The sequence below is a fragment of the Somniosus microcephalus genome, chromosome 15 (assembly GCF_052327205.1).
Source record: "Somniosus microcephalus isolate GS21.2 chromosome 15, FLI_Smic_1.0, whole genome shotgun sequence".
Taxonomy (NCBI): domain Eukaryota; kingdom Metazoa; phylum Chordata; class Chondrichthyes; order Squaliformes; family Somniosidae; genus Somniosus; species Somniosus microcephalus.
In genome coordinates, this window is record NC_141001.1 from 124,786,265 (window position 1) to 124,812,043 (window position 25,779).

Consider the following 25,779-nt stretch of genomic DNA (forward strand, 5'->3'; position numbering starts at 1 on the left):
CTCTTAAGGTGGAACAGGTTACAAACACAACACTCCTCCCTTCTTAGCTTTATAGTCATCCCCCCCATTTAACATAACATAATAACATATATACATATATAACTTCATGTTTAACGTAACATATCACAGATTCAGTCTCTGCGGAAAACAGTTCACAGATTCAATCTCTACGAACAGTTGCAACATACTCTTAGTGGGAACAGTTTACAGGTTCAGTCTCTGTGGGAACAGTTCGTAAATTCAGTCTCTGATCTTAATTCGTTCCAGACAGCATCTTTTCGTAGTGTTCGGCCGGAGGTAGTAGAAGTAACAATATTTTAAACAATTATTATTTTCGGCCTCTTCTTTTTCTTTTCTGCCTTTTTACAACTCTTGTCGTTCCCATCTTCTCGGCGGACAGCTGTAATGCTACCAACTCTCTATGTTCTTTAGACCTTAAGTGCTTCCTCCGGATTTCAGCACTTTGGGAGTTTCCATCACAATTTGGGCATACCACATCCTCGTAGTATTCACTATCACTCAACAGGTCGAGAGGCCCTTCTACTTCTTCCTTACCCAACTGGACGCTATCCGACTGCTGTTCCTTCTCTATCTCTCTTACTTCCCGTAGTAGAGCCACCTTCTTCCGATGTTCCGTAGACTTTTGGTGCTCCTCCATGATTTCTGCACTTTGGGGGTCGAAGTTACAAGCTGGGCAGGACAGGACATCGTAATATTCGGAGTCGTCCGACAGGTCATGGTAATATTCGGTGTCGTCCTGAGCTAGGCCAGCGAGAGGGTCGTCTATTTCCTCCATACCCAGCTGGACGTTAGCCAGCTCTTGTTCCAAATCCAGACATCTTTCCTGAAGAGACTTCTTCATGTGTACCTCTGCATCCAGCTTTTTCTGGGCTTTCAGCAAGTCGTTTACTAGTGACCTCATTTGTGATTTTAATACTTCAACTTCCTTTGGAGATTGATTGCTCGGACTATGCAGTCCCTCTACCGGAGCAGCTGTTTCAGCGGTCTGTTGTTCTACATTGACGTGAGTCAGCGTACTTTTGGCATCCAATGGCTGCTCTGTTGCAGTCGTTTCAGTCTGTGTCATCACATCAGCCATCTCAATGACTTTTGAGAGCTCCGAACCCTTTTCCTTTGAAGATCGCAGCTCGTGTTCAAGTTTTTCCCATTTCAGAGTCTTGTCCCTCAGCATATGAAGGAGTTGGCTGACCGTTAACTCTTCTGACACCAGATTATGGCACGCACCTTCAGAACCTGAATCAGCTTTGATTCGTTCGGCCTCCTCGCGCAGATGGTTGGTGTGCTCCTGCTCCATTTTCTCCATCAGTTGCTTCTGTTGCCTTTCCAGATTCTCCCACTCTGTAACAAAGAACTTTTTTATTTCATTCATCTCTTGCTCAAAACGGCGAATCATTTGTTCTAATTGCTGTTGTAGTTTGAAATGGAGTTGAGTTCGAGCCCAGTGTCCCTCAAAAATGTGCATATCAGTAGACTTGACAGACTCAGAATTCTCTGTTAAACTATGTTGTTGTTGCTCGGTGGAATTCTGTGCTGAAACTTTGTCTTTTGCACATGGGTTGGTCTTACCATCATCAGTTCTAGAGTCTGGGCTGATTATCTGCACCGAGTTCTCATTCTTTATGGCTTTTAGTGAATGCCAGTCCATATTTATGTTTCTAAACCACTCCCGGCCTAGTAGTGGTGGACCTCCCTCCGGTAGCACATATAAGTCCATTATTTGACTTCCTTCGCCCTTGTTGGCCACTGCAACCTTTATTGTCCCGATGGGGTACACTCTCTGCCCCGTGTAGGTTGTCAATATAATCTCCGTATCCTGTAGGGGAATATGTTGGAATAACCTTCTGTAATCTTTCTTATTCATGACCGACAATGCCGATCCAGTGTCCAATTCCATTTTTACTTGGACTCCTTCTATCTGAAGAGTAACCCAAATTGTCTGGAGGTCTGCACCCTTACCAACGTTGAGTACCCTTAAGCTAGCCAGTTCAATACTGCTTGCGTCTGAATCGGACTCCTGTTTGGCCACCTTGTGTACCTTTGCGTATTTCCCTTGCGGTGACTTCTTGTTGCTGGTCTTCTTCCCTGACCTGCATACTCTAGCTATATGTCCAAGCCTACCACAAGTTCTACATTCTTGGTTTTTAAACCAACACTGGTTCTGATCATGCGTTGTCTTTCCACAACGATAACATTTAACAGAACTCACACCCAATTTGTGTGCACTGAGCTCCGGTGACCGTAGCTGCATTACTGCCGTGCCTCTCACTGCGGCTTCGTGTGCTGCTGCCATAGTGACCGCCTTCTCAAGCGTCAGCTCATTCTCCTCGAGCAGTCGCTTTTGTGTATCCTGTTTAAATAAACCACACACAAATTTGTCTCGTAGTGCATCTGTCAGTCCCGTTCGAAACTGGCAATATTTCGCTAATTTACGCAATTCCAGCAAATATTCAGCATTGCTTTCATGCTGTAGCTGCCTTCTGTCGTAAAATTTAAATCGTTCCGCTAGCATCAGCGGCGTGGGGTTTAGATGATCTTTCAGGACAGTAACAATCTCATCGAACGTCTTATCCGCTGGTTCATCTGGTGATAACAGGTGTTTCAATTGCCCGTATGTCTTCGCACCCATTAAATTTAATAATGTTAGTGCTTTATCAGCCTCACGAATTTTATTGGCCTTACAATAATTTTTAACTCGTTCAACATATATGGCCCAATCTTCGATGTCACTATCAAAGTTGCTAATATTCCCGTGTTTAGGCATTGTAGTACTTTATCAGATTTGCAATTTCTCAGATTTTTTTTTTTACTGCTATCCAAGATGGCGGCTTCCCGCTCTTGCCGTTGTCCTCCGCCCACAAAATGGCGGTTTTCCCGCGCTTGGCGGTCTTCACCCGTCCCCCGATGCCGTCTCCCTTCAGCCCCGAGTGCGGCCCTTATCTCCGCCGCGATCGATAGCCCGCGCTGTGCACCGCGGCTCTCGCACCTTGAGCTTCTGCAGCCGCCGCGCCTTTCAGCCCGAGTGCGGCCCTTATCAGGGATTTCGATCGATGGCCCGGCTGCGCCTCGCACTTGAAAGCGGCCCGGCCCTTATCAGCGGATGCGATCGATGGCCCGGCTGCGCCCCTCACTTCAAAGCGGCCCGGCCCTTATCTGCCGATCGCTATCGCCCTGTACCTCTCTCTTCCCCAGTCCTGTCTTCTACTCCGGTTCACAAGCTGATGGAGGCTTCAGGGTCCTAATGCCTGTCGCTTCCAGTGGGGTGGTGAGTGGTGAGGTTTGAAACCTCTCTTCAACCGCCGTGGAATAACTGCCGCAGGGTAAGAACCTGACTCGTCGCCAGTGTTAAGTATGTGTACTGTATTGAACAATTAACACAAAGACTTAAACATATAACTCAAACAGGTCTTTACTGGTTGGAGGTAGGGACTATACTGAATACAAGATTACTGCACAGTGCTTATATACCGGTGTGTTCACCCCCGGTATTACGTCTACAGCAGCCTGAGAAAGTAGTACATCTCTTAAGGTGGAACAGGCTTAAGCTCTCTTAAGGTGGAACAGGTTACATACACAACAGTTACCATCTGTGGGCGTGACCAACGGGAGCATGATCAAAATCTCGCGAAGTTCCTAGAGACTGCAAAGAGGTTCTGCCTGACCTACAACGAAAACAAGTGCACCTTCAATACTACACGTTTGTGTATTCTTGGTTGCGTTGTGGAGAATGGGGTAATCGGCCCAGATCCTGAAAGATTACGCCCACTTAAGGAATTACCTTTACCTCACACTGTAAAAGCCTTAAGGTGGTGTCTGGGATTCTTCTCGTACTATGCCCAGTGGGTGGCTAGCTACTCAGATAAAGTCCGACCTCTTATTAAGTCGACGTCTTTTCCGCTATCGGCGGAAGCTCAGGAGGCTTTCCTTAATATCAAACGGGACATTGAGAAGGCAGTGGTATGTGCCGTGGATGAGAAGATCCCATTTCAAGTGGAAAGTGATGCATCTGATTTTGCGTTGGCAGCAACTCTTAACCAAGCTGGTAGACCAGTAGCTTTCTTCTCTCGTACATTGCAAGGACCAGAAGTTCGACATTCTTCAGTGGAAAAGGAGGCACAGGCAATTATTGAAGCAGTCAGATATTGGAGACATTATCTCGCTGGCCAACGTTTTACGCTCATTACTGACCAGCGATCTGTGGCCTTTATGTTCAATACTAAGCAGAGAGGCAAGATCAAAAATGATAAGATTTTAAGATGGCGAATAGAACTGTCAATATATGACTATGATATCCAGTACAGGCCTGGAGTATTTAATGAGCCATCGGATGCTTTGTCACGAGGAGTATGTGCTAGTCTAGGTACAGATAAGCTTCAAAGTCTCCACGACGCACTCTGCCACCCTGGTGTTACCAGAATGAACCACTTCATTAAGTCCCACAATCTACCCTACTCTATTGAGGAGGTCCGGACAATGACCAGAACCTGTCATGTTTGTGCTGAATGCAAACCCCGCTTCTATAAGCCGTCCGAGCCAGCTCATCTTATTAAAGCAACTTGACCATTTGAGCGTTTGAGTCTCGATTTTAAAGGTCCCCTTCCATCGAGCGACCGTAATGTCTATTTTCTTAATATTATAGACGAGTACTCTCGGTTCCCTTTTGTTATCCCCTGTCCGGATGTGACTAGTGCTGTTGTAATTAAATGCCTCTGCCAACTGTTTTCCTTGTTCGGCATGCCTAACTATATACATAGTGATAGGGGTTCTTCCTTTATGAGCGAAGAATTACAACAGTTTTTGCTATCGAAGGGGATTGCAACGAGTAGAACTACCAGCTATAACCCTCGTGGTAACGGGCAGGTCGAGAAAGAAAATGCGACAGTGTGGAAGGCTATCGTACTGTCTCTGAAGTCACGAGGCCTGCCGACCTCTCGCTGGCAGGATGTCCTGCCAGACGTGCTGCATTCCATAAGGTCTCTTTTGTGTACAGCGACGAATGCCACCCCTCACGAAAGGATGTTTAGTTTTCCAAGAAAAGCTACTAATGGAGTATCGTTACCCACATGGTTGACGACCACGGGCCCTGTGTTGTTGCGCAGACATGTGAGAGGCCACAAGACTGATCCACTGGTGGAGGAAGTACAACTCCTCCATGCTAATCCCCAGTATGCGTATATTCAATATTCGGATGGGCGAGAGGATACGGTCTCTATTAAAGATCTTGCACCTGCTGGAGCTCGAAAAGAGTTCGACTCTGAGAGTAGAGTTTTCAATCGTGGTATTGGACCTTCAGAGACACAAACCCTCAGTGTGGAAAATACTGATGATTCTGGGAATTCGAATGAACCGGAGTTAGTACTCCGGGAGGAGCCTCAGCAAGAGTTACGTCGTTCCCAGAGGATTATCAGACCTCCTGACAGACTGAACCTATAGCAGGGGGTGAATGTGATGAAATAACTGTGTTCTGATATTTGTACTTGTACTTGTAATGTCTGGAATGTTCCACCGGGGGGAACCACTAATGCTCCTCCCTGGCCCCGCCCCTCTTCTGGTATGTTCTACCAAGGGCTCGGTCGATGATGTACTCTGTTAACTCTGCCATGATTCTTATTTAATAAAAGGCTTCTGTCTTAAGCTTTAACTTCACGGATTCGGGCAGTTATTTGGCACATCAAGAGGTGACTTGATTGAAAGATCCTGAGGGATCTGGACAGGGTGGATGTGGAGAGGATGTTTCCTCTTGTGGGAGAATCTAGAACTAGGGGTCACTGTTTAAAAATAAGGGGTCGCCCATTTAAGACAGAGATGAGGAGAATTTTTTTCTCACAGAGGGTCGTGGGCCTTTGGAACTCTCTCCCTCAGAGGGCGGTGGAAGCAGAGTCTTTGAATATTTTTAAGGCAGAGGTCGATAGATTCTTGGTAACCAAGGGGGTGAAAGATTACCGGGGGTAGGCGGGAATGTGGAGTAATCAGATCAGCCATGAACTTATTGAATGGCGGAGCAGGCTCGAGGGGCCGACTCCCACTCCTAATTCGTATGTTCGTATAGATTTACCTGTTCCTGTATATTCATGGTACAGCGGCCACTGACAAGATTCCCGGTTACGTTATAGATGTTGTGGACATGCTGAAGAGTCGGGGAGGTCCTGGCAGCTGCAAAACCAAAGGTGATTGACTTTATACCAAAAATTGGAGTCAGAAGATACTCACAGATGAGGAAGAATATTCAGCCTATTTTAATTCATCCAGAACAACCCTACACTCACTACACCCCCCACCCCCACTCCCCACCTCCCCCGCCCTACACCCCTCCGCCCCACTCCTCCCACCCCCACCGCCCCACTCCCCCCGCCCCACAACCACCTGACCCCCCCTGCCCCACTCCTCCCACCCCCACCGTCCCACTCCCCCTACACCCCCCGCCCCACACCCACCTGACCCCCCCTGCCCCACACACCCTTCCCAAAAACCCGCCTTACACCCCCCCTACAGGAGGGCATTTGGCCCATCGTGCATTTCAGGGAAAGTTAGATAAGCACATGAGGGAGAAAGGAATAGAAGGTTATGTTGCTGAGATGATGAAGAATGGGAGGAGGCTCATGTGGAGCATAGAAACACAGAAGATAGGAGCAGGAGTCGGCCATTCGGCCCCTCGAGCCTGCTCCGCCATTTAATGAGATCATGGCTGATCATCCAAATTCAGTACCCTGTCCCTGCTTTCTCCCCATATCCTTGATCCCTTTAGCCTTAAGAAATATATCCAACTCCTTCTGGAATATATTTAATGAATTGGCCTCTACTGCCTTCTGTGGTAGAGAATTCCACAGGTTCACCACTCTCTGGGTGAAGAAATTCCTCCTCATCTCTGTCCTAAATGGCTTACCCCTTATCCTTAGACTGTGATCCCTGGTTCTGGACTCCTCCGCCATCGGGAACATCCTTCCTGCATCTAGTCTGTCCAGTCCTGTCAGAATTTTATAAGTTTCAATGAGATCTCTTCTCATTCTTCTAAACTCCAGCAAGTATAAGCCCAATCGACCCAATCTCTCCTCATACGTCATTCCTGCCATCCCAGGTATCAGCCTGGTGAATCTTCGCTGTACTCCTTCCATGGCAAGAACATCCTTCCTCAGATAAGGCAACTAAAACTGCACACAATACTCAAGGTGCGGTCTCACCAAGGCCCTGTACAACTGCAGCAAGACATCCTTGTTCCTGTACTCAAACCCTCTCGCTACGAAGGCCAACATACCATTTGCCTTCTTAACCGCCTGCTGCACCTGCATGCTTACCTTCAGCGACTGGTGCACAAGAACAGCCAGGTCTCGTTGCACTTCCCCTTCTCCCAATCTATTGCTGTTCAGATAATCTGCCTTCCTGTTTTTGCCACCAAAGTGAATAACCTTGCATTTATCCACATTATACTGCATCTGCCATGCATCTGCCCAATCACCCAACCTGTCCAAATCATACTGGAGTTTCTCAGCATCCTCCTCCCAGCACACACGCCCACCCAGCTTTGTGTCGTCTGCAAACTTGGAGATATTACATCTAGTTCCCTCGTCTAGATCATTAATATATATAGTGAATAGCTGGGGTCCTAGCACCGATCCCTGCGGTACCCCACTAGTCACTGCCTGCCACTCGGAAAAAAGCCGACAGGGAGCAGTTGGGCTGAATGGCCTGTTTCTGACTCCTTCAAGGATATCTCCAATGAATCCCACTCCCCTTGTCTTTCCCCTTAGCCTCACAGACCCCCACAAGCTCCGTACCATCACCACAGACTCCATTCACCTCCCCGTTCACTGTCTGAGGCTGAACCAGACTCTTTGTAACCTCGGCCTCCTATTTGACCCTGAGCTGAGCTGAGCTTCTGACCCCCACATCCTCTCCATCACTAAGACCGGCTACTTCCACCTCCGTAACATCGCCCGTCTCCGCCCCGCCTCAGCTCATCCGCTGCTGAAACCTTCATCCAGGCCTTTGTCACCTCCAGACCCGACCATTCCAACGCACTCCTGGCCGGCCTCCCACATTCCACCCTCCGTAAACTCCAGCTCATCCAAAACTCTGCTGCCGCCACCCACCCCCCGTGTGTCCTAAATCGCACCAAGAGAGTGAAGGTGGGAGAGAGAGGAGGTAGGAGAGAGAGGAGAGAGAGAGAGAGAGAGTGAAGGTGGGAGAGAGAGGAGAAAGAGAGAGGAGAGAGAGAAGGTAGGAGAGAGAGGAGAGAGAGAGTGAAGGTGGGAGAGAAAGAGAGTGAAGGTGGGAGAGAGAGAAGGAGAGAGAGAGAGGAGAGAGAGAGAGAGAGAAGGTGGGAGAGAGAAAGAGTGAAGGTGGGAGAGAGTGAGTGAAGGTGGGAGAGAGAGAGAGAGAGAGAGAGAAGGTGGGAGAGAGAAAGAGTGAAGGTGGGAGAGAGTGAGTGAAGGTGGGAGAGAGAGAGGAGAGAGAGAGAGAGAAGGTGGGAGAGAGAGAGAAGGAGAGAGAGAGAGAGAGTGAAGGTGGGAGAGAGAGAGGAGAGAGAGAGAGAGAGAAGGTGGGAGAGAAAGAGGGTGAAGGTGGGAGAGAGAGAAGGAGAGAGAGGAGAGAGAGAGAGAGAGAAGGTGGGAGAGAGAGAGAAGGAGAGAGAGAGAGAGAGTGAAGGTGGGAGAGAGAGAGGAGAGAGAGAGAGAGAGAGAAGGTGGGAGAGAAAGAGAGTGAAGGTGGGAGAGAGAGAAGGAGAGAGAGAGAGGAGAGAGAGAGAGAGAAGGTGGGAGAGAGAGAGAAGGAGAGAGAGAGAGAGAGTGAAGGTAGGAGAGAGAGAGAGAGAGAAGGTGGGAGAGAAAAGAGACTCAGTCACTGGAAGAGAGAAAATGTTTTCTAACTTTTATCCTGGAGCAATGCCAAGGCTGGTCAACTAACTTTATTTAAATTAGCTGTTGTTCCTTCCTCTCTCTGTCTATAGTTTCTGGACGGATACTTGATGCAGCAGGGATGAGGGAAGGTTCCACACGGTTGCAGTTCTGGCGAAGGGTCATTGAGCTGAAACGTTAACCCTGTTTCTCTCTCCACAGATGCTGCCTGACCCGCTGAGTGTTTCCAGCATTCTCTGTTTTTATTCCACACGTTCCTGTTTATTTGTGTGGGTCACATGGGCACGGCTGTATTCATTACCCATTCCCAGGTGCATTTAGTTTCAAGCACACAGGGTGGGACTGGAGTCACGTGTGAGCCAGACGAGGGAGCAGCGACAGCTTCTCCTCCCAGAAGGGCATCACTGAACCAGTTGGGTTTTTACAACAAAGTGACAGTTCACAAATCATCAGCAATTTAAATCCAATATCACTATGGTGGGATTTGAACTCGCACATCACTGGCTTTCCAGCTCAGAGCCATAAACACAAGGCTACCTGATTAAAGGCTCGGGACCTGGAATGGGGCGTGTACTATTAGAGAGTCTAATCCAGACCGACACTCACAGTGCAGTCCTGAGGGAGCACTGCAGTGTCGAAGGAGCAGTACTGAGGGAGCGCTGCACTGTCGGAGGGGCAGTACTGAGGGAGCGCCGCACTGTCGGAGGGGCAGTACTGAGGGAGTGCCGCAATGTCGGAGGGGCAGTACTGAGGGAGCGCTGCACTGTCGAAGGAGCAGTACTGAGGGAGCGCTGCACTGTCGGAGGGGCAGTACTGAGGGAGCACCGCACTGTCGGAGGGGCAGTACTGAGGGAGTGCCGCAATGTCGGAGGGGCAGTACTGAGGGAGTGCCGCAATGTCGGAGGGGCAGTACTGAGGGAGCGCTGCACTGTCGAAGGAGCAGTACTGAGGGAGCGCTGCACTGTCGGAGGGGCAGTACTGAGGGAGCGCTGCACTGTCGGAGGGGCAGTACTGAGGGAGTGCTGCACTGTCGGAGGGGCAGTACTGAGGGAGTGCCGCACTGTCGGAGGGGCAGTACTGAGGGAGCGGCGCACTGTCGAAGGAGCAGTACTGAGGGAGCGCCGCACTGTCGCAGGGGCAGTACTGAGGGAGCGCTGCACTGTCGCAGGGGCAGTACTGAGGGAGCGCTGCACTGTCGGAGGGGCAGTGCTGAGGGAGCGCCGCACTGTCGGAGGGGCAGTGCTGAGGGAGCGCCGCACTGTCGGAGGGGCAGTGCTGAGGGAGCGCCGCACTGTCGCAGGGGCAGTAACGAGGGAGCGCCGCACTGTCGGAGGGGCAGTACTGAGGGAGCGCTGCACTGTCGGAGGGGCAGTCTTGAGGGAGCGCCGCACTGTCGGAGAGGCAGTACTCAGGGAGCGCTGCACTGTCGGAGGGGCAGCACTGAGGGAGTACCGCACTATCGGAGGGGCAGTACTAAGGGAGTGACGCACTGTCGGAGGGGTAGTCCTGAGGGAGCGCTGCACTGTCGGAGGGGCAGTACTGAGGGAGTGCTGCACTGTCGGAGGGGCAGTACTGAGGGAGTGCTGCACTGTCGGAGGGGCAGTACTGAGGGAGCGCCGCACTGTCGCAGGGGCAGTACCGAGGGAGCGCCGCACTGTCGCAGGGGCAGTACTGAGGGAATACTGCACTGTCAGAGGGGCAGTACTGAGGGAGCGCAGCACTGTCGGAGGGGCAGTACTGAGGGAGAGCTGCACTGTCGGAGGGGCAGTACTGAGGGAGCGTCGCACTGTCGGAGGGGCAGTACTGAGGGAGCGCCGCACTGTCGGAGGGGCAGTACTGAGGGAGTGCTGCACTGTCGTAGGGGCAGTACTGAGGGAGCGCCGCACTGTCGGAGGGGCAGTACTGAGGGAGCGCTGCACTGTCGGAGGGGCAGTACTGAGGGAGCGCCGCACTGTCGGAGGGGCAGTACTGAGGGAGCGGCGCACTGTCGAAGGAGCAGTACTGAGGGAGCGCCGCACTGTCGGAGGGGCAGTACTGAGGGAGTGCTGCACTGTCGTAGGGGCAGTACTGAGGGAGCGCCGCACTGTCGGAGGAGCAGTACTGAGGGAGTGCTGCACTGTCGGAGGGGCAGTACTGAGGGAGCGCCGCACTGTCGGAGGGGCAGTACTGAGGGAGCGTCGCACTGTCGGAGGGGCAGTACTGAGGGAGCGCCGCACTGTCGGAGGGGCAGTACTGAGGGAGTGCTGCACTGTCGTAGGGGCAGTACTGAGGGAGCGCCGCACTGTCGGAGGGGCAGTACTGAGGGAGCGCCGCACTGTCGCAGGGGCAGCACTGAGGGAATACTGCACTGTCAGAGGGGCAGTACTGAGGGAGCGCAGCACTGTCGGAGGGGCAGTACTGAGGGAGAGCTGCACTGTCGGAGGGGCAGTACTGAGGGAGCGTCGCACTGTCGGAGGGGCAGTACTGAGGGAGTGCTGCACTTTCGGAGGGGCAGTACTGAGGGAGCGCTGCACTGTCGGAGGGGCAGTACTGAGGGAGTGCCGCACTGTCGGAGGGGCAGTACTGAGGGAGCGGCGCACTGTCGAAGGAGCAGTACTGAGGGAGCGCCGCACTGTCGCAGGGGCAGTACTGAGGGAGCGCTGCACTGTCGCAGGGGCAGTACTGAGGGAGCGCTGCACTGTCGGAGGGGCAGTGCTGAGGGAGCGCCGCACTGTCGGAGGGGCAGTGCTGAGGGAGCGCCGCACTGTCGGAGGGGCAGTGCTGAGGGAGCGCCGCACTGTCGCAGGGGCAGTAACGAGGGAGCGCCGCACTGTTGGAGGGGCAGTACTGAGGGAGCGCCGCACTGTCGGTGGGACAGTACTGAGGGAGCGCTGCACTGACGGAGGGGCAGTCTTGAGGGAGCGCCGCACTGTCGGAGAGGCAGTACTCAGGGAGCGCTGCACTGTCGGAGGGGCAGCACTGAGGGAGTACCGCACTGTCAGAGGGGCAGTACTAAGGGAGTGACGCACTGTCGGAGGGGCAGTCCTGAGGGAGCGCCGCACTATCGGAGGGGTAGTCCTGAGGGAGCGCTGCACTGTCGGAGGGGCAGTACTGAGGGAGTGCTGCACTGTCAGAGGGGCAGTACTGAGGGAGTGCTGCACTGTCGGAGGGGCAGTACTGAGGGAGCGCCGCACTGTCGCAGGGGCAGTACCGAGGGAGCGCCGCACTGTCGCAGGGGCAGTACTGAGGGAATACTGCACTGTCAGAGGGGTAGTACTGAGGGAGCGCAGCACTGTCGGAGGGGCAGTACTGAGGGAGAGCTGCACTGTCGGAGGGGCAGTACTGAGGGAGCGTCGCACTGTCGGAGGGGCAGTACTGAGGGAGCGCCGCACTGTCGGAGGGGCAGTACTGAGGGAGTGCTGCACTGTCAGAGGGGCAGTACTGAGGGAGTGCTGCACTGTCGGAGGGGCAGTACTGAGGGAGCGCCGCACTGTCGGAGGGGCAGTACCGAGGGAGCGCCGCACTGTCGCAGGGGCAGCACTGAGGGAATACTGCACTGTCAGAGGGGCAGTACTGAGGGAGCGCAGCACTGTCGGAGGGGCAGTACTGAGGGAGAGCTGCACTGTCGGAGGGGCAGTACTGAGGGAGTGCTGCACTGTCGGAGGGGCAGTACTGAGGGAGCGCCGCACTGTCGCAGGGGCAGTACCGAGGGAGCGCCGCACTGTCGCAGGGGCAGTACTGAGGGAATACTGCACTGTCAGAGGGGCAGTACTGAGGGAGCGCAGCACTGTCGGAGGGGCAGTACTGAGGGAGAGCTGCACTGTCGGAGGGGCAGTACTGAGGGAGCGTCGCACTGTCGGAGGGGCAGTACTGAGGGAGCGCCGCACTGTCGGAGGGGCAGTACTGAGGGAGTGCTGCACTGTCGTAGGGGCAGTACTGAGGGAGCGCGCCGCACTGTCGGAGGGGCAGTACTGAGGGAGCGCTGCACTGTCGGAGGGGCAGTACTGAGGGAGCGCCGCACTGTCGGAGGGGCAGTACTGAGGGAGCGGCGCACTGTCGAAGGAGCAGTACTGAGGGAGCGCCGCACTGTCGGAGGGGCAGTACTGAGGGAGTGCTGCACTGTCGTAGGGGCAGTACTGAGGGAGCGCCGCACTGTCGGAGGGGCAGTACTGAGGGAGTGCTGCACTGTCGGAGGGGCAGTACTGAGGGAGCGCCGCACTGTCGGAGGGGCAGTACTGAGGGAGCGTCGCACTGTCGGAGGGGCAGTACTGAGGGAGCGCCGCACTGTCGGAGGGGCAGTACTGAGGGAGTGCTGCACTGTCGTAGGGGCAGTACTGAGGGAGCGCCGCACTGTCGGAGGGGCAGTACTGAGGGAGCGCCGCACTGTCGCAGGGGCAGCACTGAGGGAATACTGCACTGTCAGAGGGGCAGTACTGAGGGAGCGCAGCACTGTCGGAGGGGCAGTACTGAGGGAGAGCTGCACTGTCGGAGGGGCAGTACTGAGGGAGCGTCGCACTGTCGGAGGGGCAGTACTGAGGGAGTGCTGCACTTTCGGAGGGGCAGTACTGAGGGAGCGCTGCACTGTCGGAGGGGCAGTACTGAGGGAGTGCCGCACTGTCGGAGGGGCAGTACTGAGGGAGCGGCGCACTGTCGAAGGAGCAGTACTGAGGGAGCGCCGCACTGTCGCAGGGGCAGTACTGAGGGAGCGCTGCACTGTCGCAGGGGCAGTACTGAGGGAGCGCTGCACTGTCGGAGGGGCAGTGCTGAGGGAGCGCCGCACTGTCGGAGGGGCAGTGCTGAGGGAGCGCCGCACTGTCGGAGGGGCAGTGCTGAGGGAGCGCCGCACTGTCGCAGGGGCAGTAACGAGGGAGCGCCGCACTGTTGGAGGGGCAGTACTGAGGGAGCGCCGCACTGTCGGTGGGACAGTACTGAGGGAGCGCTGCACTGACGGAGGGGCAGTCTTGAGGGAGCGCCGCACTGTCGGAGAGGCAGTACTCAGGGAGCGCTGCACTGTCGGAGGGGCAGCACTGAGGGAGTACCGCACTGTCAGAGGGGCAGTACTAAGGGAGTGACGCACTGTCGGAGGGGCAGTCCTGAGGGAGCGCCGCACTATCGGAGGGGTAGTCCTGAGGGAGCGCTGCACTGTCGGAGGGGCAGTACTGAGGGAGTGCTGCACTGTCAGAGGGGCAGTACTGAGGGAGTGCTGCACTGTCGGAGGGGCAGTACTGAGGGAGCGCCGCACTGTCGGAGGGGCAGTACTGAGGGAGCGTCGCACTGTCGGAGGGGCAGTACTGAGGGAGCGCCGCACTGTCGGAGGGGCAGTACTGAGGGAGTGCTGCACTGTCGTAGGGGCAGTACTGAGGGAGCGGCGCACTGTCGAAGGAGCAGTACTGAGGGAGCGCCGCACTGTCGGAGGGGCAGTACTGAGGGAGTGCTGCACTGTCGTAGGGGCAGTACTGAGGGAGCGCCGCACTGTCGGAGGGGCAGTACTGAGGGAGTGCTGCACTGTCGGAGGGGCAGTACTGAGGGAGCGCCGCACTGTCGGAGGGGCAGTACTGAGGGAGCGTCGCACTGTCGGAGGGGCAGTACTGAGGGAGCGCCGCACTGTCGGAGGGGCAGTACTGAGGGAGTGCTGCACTGTCGTAGGGGCAGTACTGAGGGAGCGCCGCACTGTCGGAGGGGCAGTACTGAGGGAGCGCCGCACTGTCGCAGGGGCAGCACTGAGGGAATACTGCACTGTCAGAGGGGCAGTACTGAGGGAGCGCAGCACTGTCGGAGGGGCAGTACTGAGGGAGAGCTGCACTGTCGGAGGGGCAGTACTGAGGGAGCGTCGCACTGTCGGAGGGGCAGTACTGAGGGAGTGCTGCACTTTCGGAGGGGCAGTACTGAGGGAGCGCTGCACTGTCGGAGGGGCAGTACTGAGGGAGTGCCGCACTGTCGGAGGGGCAGTACTGAGGGAGCGGCGCACTGTCGAAGGAGCAGTACTGAGGGAGCGCCGCACTGTCGCAGGGGCAGTACTGAGGGAGCGCTGCACTGTCGCAGGGGCAGTACTGAGGGAGCGCTGCACTGTCGGAGGGGCAGTGCTGAGGGAGCGCCGCACTGTCGGAGGGGCAGTGCTGAGGGAGCGCCGCACTGTCGGAGGGGCAGTGCTGAGGGAGCGCCGCACTGTCGCAGGGGCAGTAACGAGGGAGCGCCGCACTGTTGGAGGGGCAGTACTGAGGGAGCGCCGCACTGTCGGTGGGACAGTACTGAGGGAGCGCTGCACTGACGGAGGGGCAGTCTTGAGGGAGCGCCGCACTGTCGGAGAGGCAGTACTCAGGGAGCGCTGCACTGTCGGAGGGGCAGCACTGAGGGAGTACCGCACTGTCAGAGGGGCAGTACTAAGGGAGTGACGCACTGTCGGAGGGGCAGTCCTGAGGGAGCGCCGCACTATCGGAGGGGTAGTCCTGAGGGAGCGCTGCACTGTCGGAGGGGCAGTACTGAGGGAGTGCTGCACTGTCAGAGGGGCAGTACTGAGGGAGTGCTGCACTGTCGGAGGGGCAGTACTGAGGGAGCGCCGCACTGTCGGAGGGGCAGTACTGAGGGAGCGTCGCACTGTCGGAGGGGCAGTACTGAGGGAGCGCCGCACTGTCGGAGGGGCAGTACTGAGGGAGTGCTGCACTGTCGTAGGGGCAGTACTGAGGGAGCGCCGCACTGTCGGAGGGGCAGTACTGAGGGAGCGCTGCACTGTCAGAGGGGCAGTACTGAGGGAGTGCTGCACTGTCGGAGGGGCAGTACTGAGGGAGCGCCGCACTGTCGGAGGGGCAGTACCGAGGGAGCGCCGCACTGTCGCAGGGGCAGCACTGAGGGAATACTGCACTGTCAGAGGGGCAGTACTGAGGGAGCGCAGCACTGTCGGAGGGGCAGTACTGAGGGAGAGCTGCACTGTCGGAGGGGCAGTACTGAGGGAGCGTCGCACTGTCGGAGGGGCAGTACTGAGGGAGCGCCGCACTGTCGGAGGGGCAGTACTGAGGGAGTGCTGCACTGTCGGAGGGGCAGTACTGAGGGAGTGCTGCACTATCGTAGGGGCAGTACTGAGGGAGCGCCGCACTGTCGGAGGGGCAGTACCGAGGGAGCGCCGCACTGTCAGAGGGGCAGCACTGATGGAGCACTGCACTGTCGGAGGGGCAGTATTGAGGGAGCGCAGCACTGTCGGAGGGGCAGTACCGAAGGAGCGCCGTACTGTCAGAGGGGCAGCACTGAGGGAGCGCCGCACTGTCGGAGGGGCAGTACTGAGGGAGCGTCGCACTGTCGGAGGGGCAGTACTGAGGGAGTGCTGCACTGTCGGAGGGGCAGTACTGAGGGAGTGCTGCACTATCGTAGGGGCAGTACTGAGGGAGCGCCCCACTGTCGGAGGGGCAGTACCGAGGGAGCGCCGCACTGTCGGAGGGGCAGTACCGAGGGAGCGCCGCACTGTCAGAGGGGCAGCACTGATGGAGCACTGCACTGTCGGAGGGGCAGTATTGAGGGAGCGCAGCACTGTCGGAGGGGCAGTACCGAAGGAGCGCCGTACTGTCAGAGGGGCAGCACTGAGGGAGCGCCGCACTGTCGGAGGGGCAGTACTGAGGGAGCGCAGCACTGTCGGAGGGGCAGATCTGAGTGCGAGTAGCAGAGAGTGCTGTTGAGAGTTTGGTCTCAGGATTAGCAGACATCGCGGAGGCGGAGCAGCGAGGCGAGGCCAAGTTGAGGCAGCCGGGAGTAGCAGCAGGTATCAAGTCGAGTCGGAGCAGCGAGGCGAGGCAGCCTAAACAGGCTCCACAGGCAACATTCCAAGGGGAGGTCAGAATTCAAAAGTGACATCACAGCCAAGCTGGTAGGTGATTGGCTGGTTGGTGAGTACTTTTCCTTCCCTTTTAAACCTTTATAAGTTGGTAAGTTCAATTAAATAGAGGTGTGATATTCATCATCTAGAATCGGGGCAGAGGGTATTTAAAAATAATAACAATAAATTTAATTCATTACATAGAATGGGAGAGCAGGTGATGTGTTACTGCTGCAATATGTGGGAGCTGGTGGACACCATTGATGTTCACAGTGATCACATTTGCAGTAAGTGCTGGCTGCTCGAAGAACTCCGGCTCCGTGTTGATGAGCTGGAGTCCGAGCTTCAAACACTGCGACACATCAGGGAGGGGGAGAGTTACCTGGACTCTGTGGCCTAGAAATTCAGTTGTTTGCGCCAACGCCTTAGGAGGAGGAGATGTGGGGCGCTAGGCGGCTAGCGGCCGGGCGCTGCGCGATCTGCGCCTCTCCCCAACTTCAGTAAAGATTTAGCGGCGGCGCAAAGCCTTTGCGCGCGCTCAGCTGCGTGCGCAGATCCTGACGTCATTTCATCGTCCAACGCCCTTTGTGCGCCCCAAGCCGGAAATTCAGTGGCGCCGGCCTATTGCGCGCCTGGCGCCCCTAGCGACTGGTGGAGGGGAACAGTTCCCAGTCGCTGCGGGGCGCGCTAATTAAAGGGCACTCCTCCTGCAGTAGAAATGGCAGCCATTTTGCAACACTCCTTCTTTGTGAGAGACGGATCTTTGCAGAGAGACAAAGGTAGAGAGCTTTCTGGTTTGGCTCAACACTCGCACAGGTACTTGTGGCTTCAGGCCACAGCTTTGCACTTGTCTTTAACTTCAGAGCCATAGCATTGATTGGAAACATATAATGGGGGCTGCAATGGGTGCAAACGTTGGCCTTCTCCATAGTCCTGGGCGTTGTCCAGATCAAGCAGCAGTGGTCAGGCCTTGCTTCAGGGCTGCAGTGTGCAGGGCGTGGCAGGCAAACAAATCCACCCTCCCCCTTTAAGAGCTCACCGGCGCCAGAGTGTCTGCCGTCAATCAGCAACTCGCCGCACCTGCGCTGCGCCCGGCCTTGGGGGTTTCGCCCCGTGCCACCGGCTTAGCGCCTAACGATAGTCGTGCAACGCCTGTTTTAGCGCAGCAGCAACCTCTTGGGGCGATGCCACTGAATATCGGCGAAGGTGGCGCGAAGTTGCGCCGGGCGCAAACTTTAGCGGCCGCCCGGCTGTAGCGCCCCAAACGTGGCTATACTGAATTTCTAGGCCTGTGTTCCAGGAAGTAGTCACACCAATTAGATTAACTAATTCAGGTGTATTCCGTGGTCAGGGACAGGATGGTGTGACTATGAGTGAGGCAGGTACGGGGATCCAGGAGGTAGTGTTGGAGGAGCCGCAGCCCTTGCTCTTGTCCAACAGGTTCAAGGCTCTTACTCCCTGTGAGGACGGGAACAGGGACTGCAGAGAGGATGAGCAACCTGGCCACAGCACCGTGGAACGAGGGGCCATTCAAGTGGGGGGAGTAAAATGAAATGTTGTAGTGGTAGGGGATAGTATCATTAGGGGGATAGATAGGGTTCTTTGCAGACGAGAGCAAGAGTCCCGAAGGCTGTGTTGCCTGCCAGGGTTAAGGACATCTCCGCTGGGCTGGAAAGAAACTTGGAGTGGGAGGGGGAGGATCCAGTTGTCGTGGTCCATGTTGGTACCAACGACATAGATAGGACAAGGAAAGAGGTTCTGCTGAGGGAGTATGAGCAGCTAGGGGCCAAATTAAAAAGCAGAACCACAAGGGTAATAATCTCTGGATTACTACCTGAGCCACGAGCAAATTTGGCTAGGGTAAATAAAATTAGAGAGTTAAATGTGTGGCTCAAAGACTGGTGTGGGAGAAATGGGTTTTGCTTCTTGGGACACTGGCATCAGTACTGGGACAGGAGAGAGCTGTTCCGTTGGGACGGACTTAACTTGGCCTGTGCTGGGACTGGAATCCTGGCGAATCGAATAACTAGGGCTGTAGAGAGGGCTTTAAACTAATTAGTGGGGGGGAGGTTTCAAGAGAGCGAAAAATAAAAATATCAGCGGAGAAGGCAATAGAGCAAGGTAGCAGTGGGGGAATTAAAAACCAGAGCGTGTCAGGAAGGGACAGAATGTATAAAGATAAAGGTAGAGTCGTAAAGGGGGTAAAAGCAGGAATAAATTGTCACAAAACATATTTAAAAGTTCTTTATCTGAATGCACGCAGCATTCGTAACAAAATAGACGAGTTGACGGTGCAAATAACTACACATGGGTATGATCTGGTGGCCATTACAGAAACATGGCTACAAGGTGACCATGACTGGGAACGAAACATCCAGGGGTATTTGACAATTAGGAAGGACAGACAGGAAGGAAAGGGAGGTGGGGTGGCTATGTTAATAAAGGATGGAATCACTGCAATAGTGAGAAATGATATTGGGTCAAAGGATCAGGATAGTGAAACAGTTTGGGTGGAGATAAGGAATAATAAGGGGAAAAAGTCACTAGTGGGCGTAGTCTATAGGCCTCCTAACAATTGCAACTCTGTTGGTCGGAGTATAAATCGGGAAATAGTTGGGGCTTGTAATAAGGGAACAGCTATAATCATGGGGGATTTTAACTTTCATATTGACTGGACAAATCAAGTTGGGCAGGGCAGCCTTGAGGAGTTCATAGAATGCATTATGGACGGGTTCCTTGAGCAGTATGTAACTGAACCAACCAGGGGGCAGGCAATCTTAGATCTGATCCTGTGTAATGAGACAGGATTAATAAAAAATATCCTAGTAAAGGATCCCCTTGGAACAAGTGACCATAACATGGTTGAATTCCTAATTCAGTTGGAGGGTGAGAGAGTTGGATCTCAAACCAGTATACTAAGCTTAAATAAAGGAGACTAGGAAGGTATGAGAGTAGAGTTGACTAAAGTGGACTGGGAAAATAGATTAAGGTGTAAGACGGTACATGAGCAGTGGTGTACATTCAAGGAGATATTTCACAACTTTCAAGAAAAATATATTCAAGTGAGGAAAAAGGGGCGTAAAAGAAAAGACAGCCATCCGTGGGTAAGTAAAGTAATAAAGGATAGTATCCAACTGAAAACAAGGGCATATAAAGTAGCCAAATCTAGTGGGAGGATAGAAGATTGGGAAGCATTTAAAAGCCAGCAAAGAATAACTAAAAGATTAATTAAGAAAGGGAAGATAGATTATGAAAGTAAACTAGCAAAAAATATAAAAACAGATAGCAAGAGTTTCTACAGTTATATAAAAAGAAAAAGAGTGGCTAAAGTGAATGTTGGTCCCTTAGAGGACGAGACCGGGAAATTAGTGGTGGGGAACATGGAGATGGCAGAAACGCTGAACAAATACTTTGTATCAGTCTTTACAGTAGAGGACACTAAAAATATCCCAACACTGGACAAACAGGGGGCAATGGGGGGGGGAGGAGTTAAACATGATTAAAATCACTAAGGAGATGGTACTCGGTAAGATAATGGGACTTATCCAGGGGATATATCCGCGTTCTGATGGCTTACATCTTAGGGTCTTGAGAGAAGTAGCGGTACGGATTGTGGATGCATTGGTGGTAATTTTCCAAAACTCCCTGGATTCAGGAAAGGTCCCAGCAGATTGGAAAACTGCTAATGTAACGCCCTTATTTAAAAAGGGAGTCAGACAAAAGGCTGGAAACTATAGACCAGTTAGCCTAACATCTGTGGTTGGTAAAATGTTGGAGTCCATTATTAAGGAAGCAGTAACAGGATATTTGGATAAGCATAATTTAATCGGACAGAGTCAGCATGGTTTTATGAAGGGGAAGTCGTGTTTGACTAATTTGCTCGAATTCTTTGAGGACGTAACAAACAGGGTGGATAAAAGGGAACCAGTGGATGTAGTGTATTTGGACTTCCAAAAGGCATTTGACAAGGTGCCACACAAAAGATTACTGCACAAGATAAAAAAATCACGGAATTGGGGGCAATGTACTGGCATGGGTGGAGGATTGGCTATCTAACAGAAAACAGAGAGTTGGGATAAATGGTTCATTCTCTGGTTGGCAATCAGTAACTAGTGGTGTTCCGCAGGGGTCGGTGCTGGGACCCCAACTCTTTACAATCTATATTAACGATTTGGAGGAAGGGACCGAGTGCAACGTATCCAAGTTTGCCGACGATACAAAGATAGGAGGAAAAGCAGTGAGTGAGGAGGACATAAAAAACCTGCAAAAGGACATTGACAGGCTAAGTGAGTGGGCAAAAATTTGGCAGATGGAATATAATGTTGGAAAGTGTGAGGTTATGCACTTAGGCAGAAAAAATCAAAGAGCAAGTTATTATCTAAATGGAGAGAAACTGCAAAGTGCTACAGTACAAAGGGATCTGGGGGTCCTGGTGCATGAAACACAAAAAGTTAGTATGCAGGTGCAGCAGGTGATCAGGAAGGCCAATGGAATCTTGGCTTTTATTGCAAGGGGGATGGAGTATAAAAGCAGGGAAATCTTGCTGCAGTTATACAGGGTATTGGTGAGGCCACACCTGGAATACTGCGTACAGTTTTGGTTTCCATATTTAAGAAAAGATATACTTGCTCTCGAGGCAGTTCAGAGAAGGTTCACTCGGTTGATTCCAGAGATGAGGGGGCTGACTTATGAGGAAAGGTTGAGTAGGTTGGGCCTCTACTCATTGGAGTTCAGAAGAATGAGAGGCGATCTTATCGAAACATATAAGATTGTGAGGGGGCTTGATCGGGTGGATGCGGTGAGGATGTTTCCACTGATGGGTGAGACTAGAACTAGGGGCATAATCTTAGAATAAGGGGCTGCCCTTTCAAAACTGAGATGAGGAGAAACTTCTTCACTCAGAGGGCAGTAAATCTATGGAATTTGCTACCTCAGACAGCTGTGGAAGCTGCGACATTAAATAAATTTAAAACGGAAATAGACAGTTTCCTAGCTGATAAGGGAATAAGGGGTTACGGGGCGAGGGCCGGGAATGGACGTGAGTCTATGTTCGGATCAGCCATGATCCTATTGAATGGCGGAGCAGGCCCGAGGGGCCGTATGGCCTACTCCTGCTCCTACTTCTTAAGTTCTTATGTTCTTACGAGGGAGCGCCGCACTGAGGGAATACTGCACTGTCAGAGGGGCAGTACTGAGGGAGTGCTGCACTGTCGGAGGGGCAGTACTGAGGGAGCGCTGCACTGTCGAAGGGTCAGTACTGAGGGAGCGCTGCACTGTCGAAGGGTCAGTACTGAGGGAGTGCTGCACTGTCGGAGGGGCAGTACTGAGGGAGTGCCGCACTGTCGGAGGCTCAGTAATGAGGGAGTGCTGCACTGTCGGGGGTTCAGTACTGAGGGAGTGCTGCACTGTCGAAGGGTCAGTACTGAGGGAGTGCTGCACTGATGGAAGGGCAGTGCTGAGGGAGTGCTGCACTGTCGGAGGGACAGTGCTGAGGGAGTGCCGCACTGTCGGAGGGACAGTACTGAAGGAGTGCCGCACTGTCGGAGGGACAGTACTGAGGGAGCGCCGCACTGTCGGAGGGACAGTACTGAGGGAGTGCCGCACTGTCGGAGGGGCAGTACTGAGAAGCGCTGCACTGTCGGAGGGGCAGTACTGAGGCAGTGCCGCACTGTCGGAGGGACAATACTGAGGGAGTGTTGCTCTGTCGAATGGGCAGTACTGAGGGAGCGCCGCACTGTTGGAGGGGCAGTACTGAGGGAGCGCCGCACTGTCGGAGGGTCAGTACTGAGTGAGTGCTGCAGTGTCGGAGGGTCAGTACTGAGGGAGCGCTGCACTGTTGGAGGGTCAGTACTGAGGCAGCGCTGCACTGTCGAAGGGGCAGTACTGAGGGAGCGCCGCACTGTCGGAGGGGCAGTACTGAGGGTGCGACGCACTGTTGGAGGGGCAGTACTGAGGGAGCGCCGCACTGTCGGAGGGGCAGTACTGAGGGAGCGTCGCACTGTCGGAGGGGCAGCACTGAGGGAGAGCTGCACTGTCGGATGGGCAGTCTTGAGGGAGCGTTGCACTGTCGGAGGGGCAGTACTGAGGGAGCGCCACACTGTCGGAGGGTCAGTACTGAGGGAGCGCCGCACTGTCGGAGGGGCAGTACTGAGGGAGTGCTGCACTGACGGAAGGGCAGTACTGAGGGAGCGTTGCACTGTCGGAGGGTCAGTACTGAGGGAGCGCTGCACTGTCAGAGGGGCAGTACTGAGGGAGTGCTGCACTGTCGGAGGGACAGTACTGAGGGAGCGCTGCACTGTCGGAGGGGGCAGTACTGAGGGAGCGCCGCACTGTCGGAGGGTCAGTACTGAGGGAGCACTGCACTGTCGGAGGGTCAGTACTGAGGGGAGCGCTGCACTGTCGGAGGGTAGTATTGAGGGCGTGTTGCTCTGTCGGAGGGTCAGTATTGAGGGCATGCTGCTCTGTCGGAGGGTCAGTACTGAGGGAGTGCCGCTCTGTCGGAGGGTCAGTACTGAGGGAGCGCCGCACTGTCGGAGGGTCAGTACTGAGGGAGCGCCGCACTGTCGGAGGGTCAGTACTGAGGGAGCGCTGCACTGTCAGAGCGGCAGTACTGACGAAGTGCTGCACTGTTGGAGATGCCTTCTTTCGGATGAGACGTTATACCGAGGCCTCATCTGCCCTATTGGACTATTTCGAAGAAGAGCAGGGGAGTTATTCCCAGTGTTCTGGGGCCAATATTAATCCTGAACCAACATCACTGAAGCAGATTGTCTGGTCATTTCGGAAGAATTTGCAGGGCTACAGGGAAATAGCAGGGGGTGAGTGGGACGAATTGGAGAGCTCTTTGAAAGAGCTGGCACAGGCACGATGGACCGAATGGCCTCCCTCCTGTGCTGTAACATTCTACGAGCTCATGGCTATTTGTGGAAACTTGCATTGTACGAATTGACTGCTGTGTTTCCCCACCGTGACCCACGCCTCCAGAAAACAACTTCACTGGCTGTAAAGCGCTTTGGGACGTCCTGACGTGGTGAAAGGTGCTGTGTAAATGCAAGTCTTTCTTAGCTGAACGTGGAAAGATGCAGAGCGGACTGCGCGCAATTGTAACGAAGCATCTGTCAGACACACGGGGAGAATCTCACCCACCTTCAGTCGTGCCATTCAGGGCCCGAGACCCTCTACTCGTGCAGAATAGGAGCTCCGTCTGGAAATCCCCACCACATTTCTCACACGTCTTTATCTTCTCCTCCGACATCTGCTCGCTGTCAGATACAAACACTTCATATCAGAGTGCTGTCCCGAAACAAAGCCCCGAAACCGGCAGTGGTACAGGAAAGTCGGGCGCAGCGTAACCAGCCCCCAGCCTCCCGCAACAAAGCGGTTTGATAATCATACAGTCCAGAAGTAACGTATAACCGAACATAATACCATGAGAACTCAAAATTACCACACGGAATTCCAGGTTCGAAACAGGGTGTGTCGTTATAGTAAATCCACCTCCCCTCTATGTTCTATGGAACTAGCACAGGCTCAGATATGATGGGGCAGAATGGCAGCCTGGAGCTCCATTCTATGAATACTCTTTAGTCACATTTATCATCAAAATTCCACACATTCACTTTCTGCAGAAGAATAACAGATTTATTTCCTTCAAAACCTCTTCCCTTGCTGCTCCGATTTTCACTGAGTAGTTTCACAGTCTAATCTCGGTTATACCTTGGTTCAAATGACCACAGTTCGTGCAGCAACTCGCCAAGGCTTCTTCGGCAGCACCTCCCAAACCCCACGACCTCTTCCACCTAGAAGGACAAGGGCAGCAGGCGCATGAGAACACCACCACCTCCAAGTTCCCCTCCAAGTCACACACACCATCCTGACTTGGAAATATATCGGCCGTTCCTTCATCGTCGCTGGGTCAAAATCCTGGAACTCCCTCCCTAACAGCACTGTGGGAGTACCCTCACCACACGGACTGCAGCGGTTCAAGAAGGCGGCTCATCACCACCTTCTCCAGGGCAACTAGGGATGGGCAATAAATGCCGGCCTTGTCAGCGACGCCCACATCCGAGAATGAATTTTTTTTAATGATAAGGCCACTGTACCTAAGTTGAGACCAGCAAAACAAGCTTTACTACAAGTTCAGTTCGTTCACAAATAATAAAAAAAACACCAAATACTGGTAACACTCAGCAGGTCAGGCAGCATCTATGGAGAGAGCGGGCATTTTGGATCCTTCACCAGAACTTGAAAAGTAAAAATGAGCAGTGTTCAAACAGGATCACGACAAAGGAAAGCAGGGGTAAGAGAGAGAGAGAGAGTGCGACAGAGAGAGCGAGTGAGAGCGACAGAGAGAGAGAGCGAGAGCGGCAGAGAGAGAGAGCGAGAGCGGCAGAGAGAGAGAGCGAGAGAGAGAGTGACAGAGAGAGAGAGCGAGAGAGAGAGCGACAGAGAGAGAGAACGAGAGAGCGACAGAGAGAGCGAGAGAGCGACAGAGAGAGAGAGCGAGAGCGGCAGAGAGAGAGAGCGAGATGCGAGCGAGAGCGGCAGAGAGAGAGAGCGAGAGCAGCAGAGAGAGAGAGCGGAGAGAGAGTCGCAAAGAGAGAGCGAGAGAGAGCGAGAGCGAGAGCGAGAGGGAGAGGGAGAGCGATAGGGAGAGGGAGAGCGAGAGGGAAGAGCGATGAGGGGAGAGGGAGAGCGGAGAGGGAGAGCGGGAGGGAGAGGGAGAGCGAGAGGAGGGAGAGGGAGAGCGAGGGGGAGGGAGAGGGAGAGCGAGAGAGGAGAGGCGAGAGGGAGAGCGGAGAGGGAGAGAGGAGGGAGGGTAGAGAGGGAGAGGAGGGAGAGGAGAGCGAGGGAGAGCGGAGAGCGAGAGGGAGAGAGAGAGAGAGGGAGAGGGAGAGGAGAGGAGAGAGGAGAAGGAGAGGGAGAGGAGAAGGAGAGGGAGAAGAGGGAGAGGAGGGAGAGGAGAGGGAGAGGGAGAGGGGAGGAGGAGAGGGAGAGGGAGGAGAGGGGGAGAGGGAGAGGGAGAGGAGAGGGAGAGGGAGTGGAGGAGGGAGGGAGGGAGAGGGAGGAGAGGGAGAGGAGAGGGAGAGGGGGGAGAGGGAGGAGAGGGAGGGAGAGGGAGAGGGAGAG

At 54.2% G+C, this 25,779-nt stretch overlaps 1 protein-coding gene and 1 long non-coding RNA gene across 2 annotated transcripts in view; one reads left to right on the forward strand and one right to left on the reverse strand.

The window, feature by feature from the left end:
• Positions 1–23,949, reverse strand: part of LOC147107214 (uncharacterized) — a 29,334-nt gene extending 5,385 nt beyond the window's left edge. The window contains exons 1-2 of the long non-coding RNA XR_015081059.1: positions 23,797–23,949; positions 6,074–6,171 (exon numbers count right to left, since the gene is read on the reverse strand). This is a non-coding gene — a long non-coding RNA (uncharacterized LOC147107214). The remainder of the gene's footprint in view (positions 1–6,073; positions 6,172–23,796) is intronic.
• Positions 1–25,779, forward strand: part of LOC147107213 (leucine-rich repeat serine/threonine-protein kinase 2) — a gene marked incomplete at its 5' end in the record, with an annotated part of 193,741 nt that overhangs the window by 139,168 nt on the left and 28,794 nt on the right.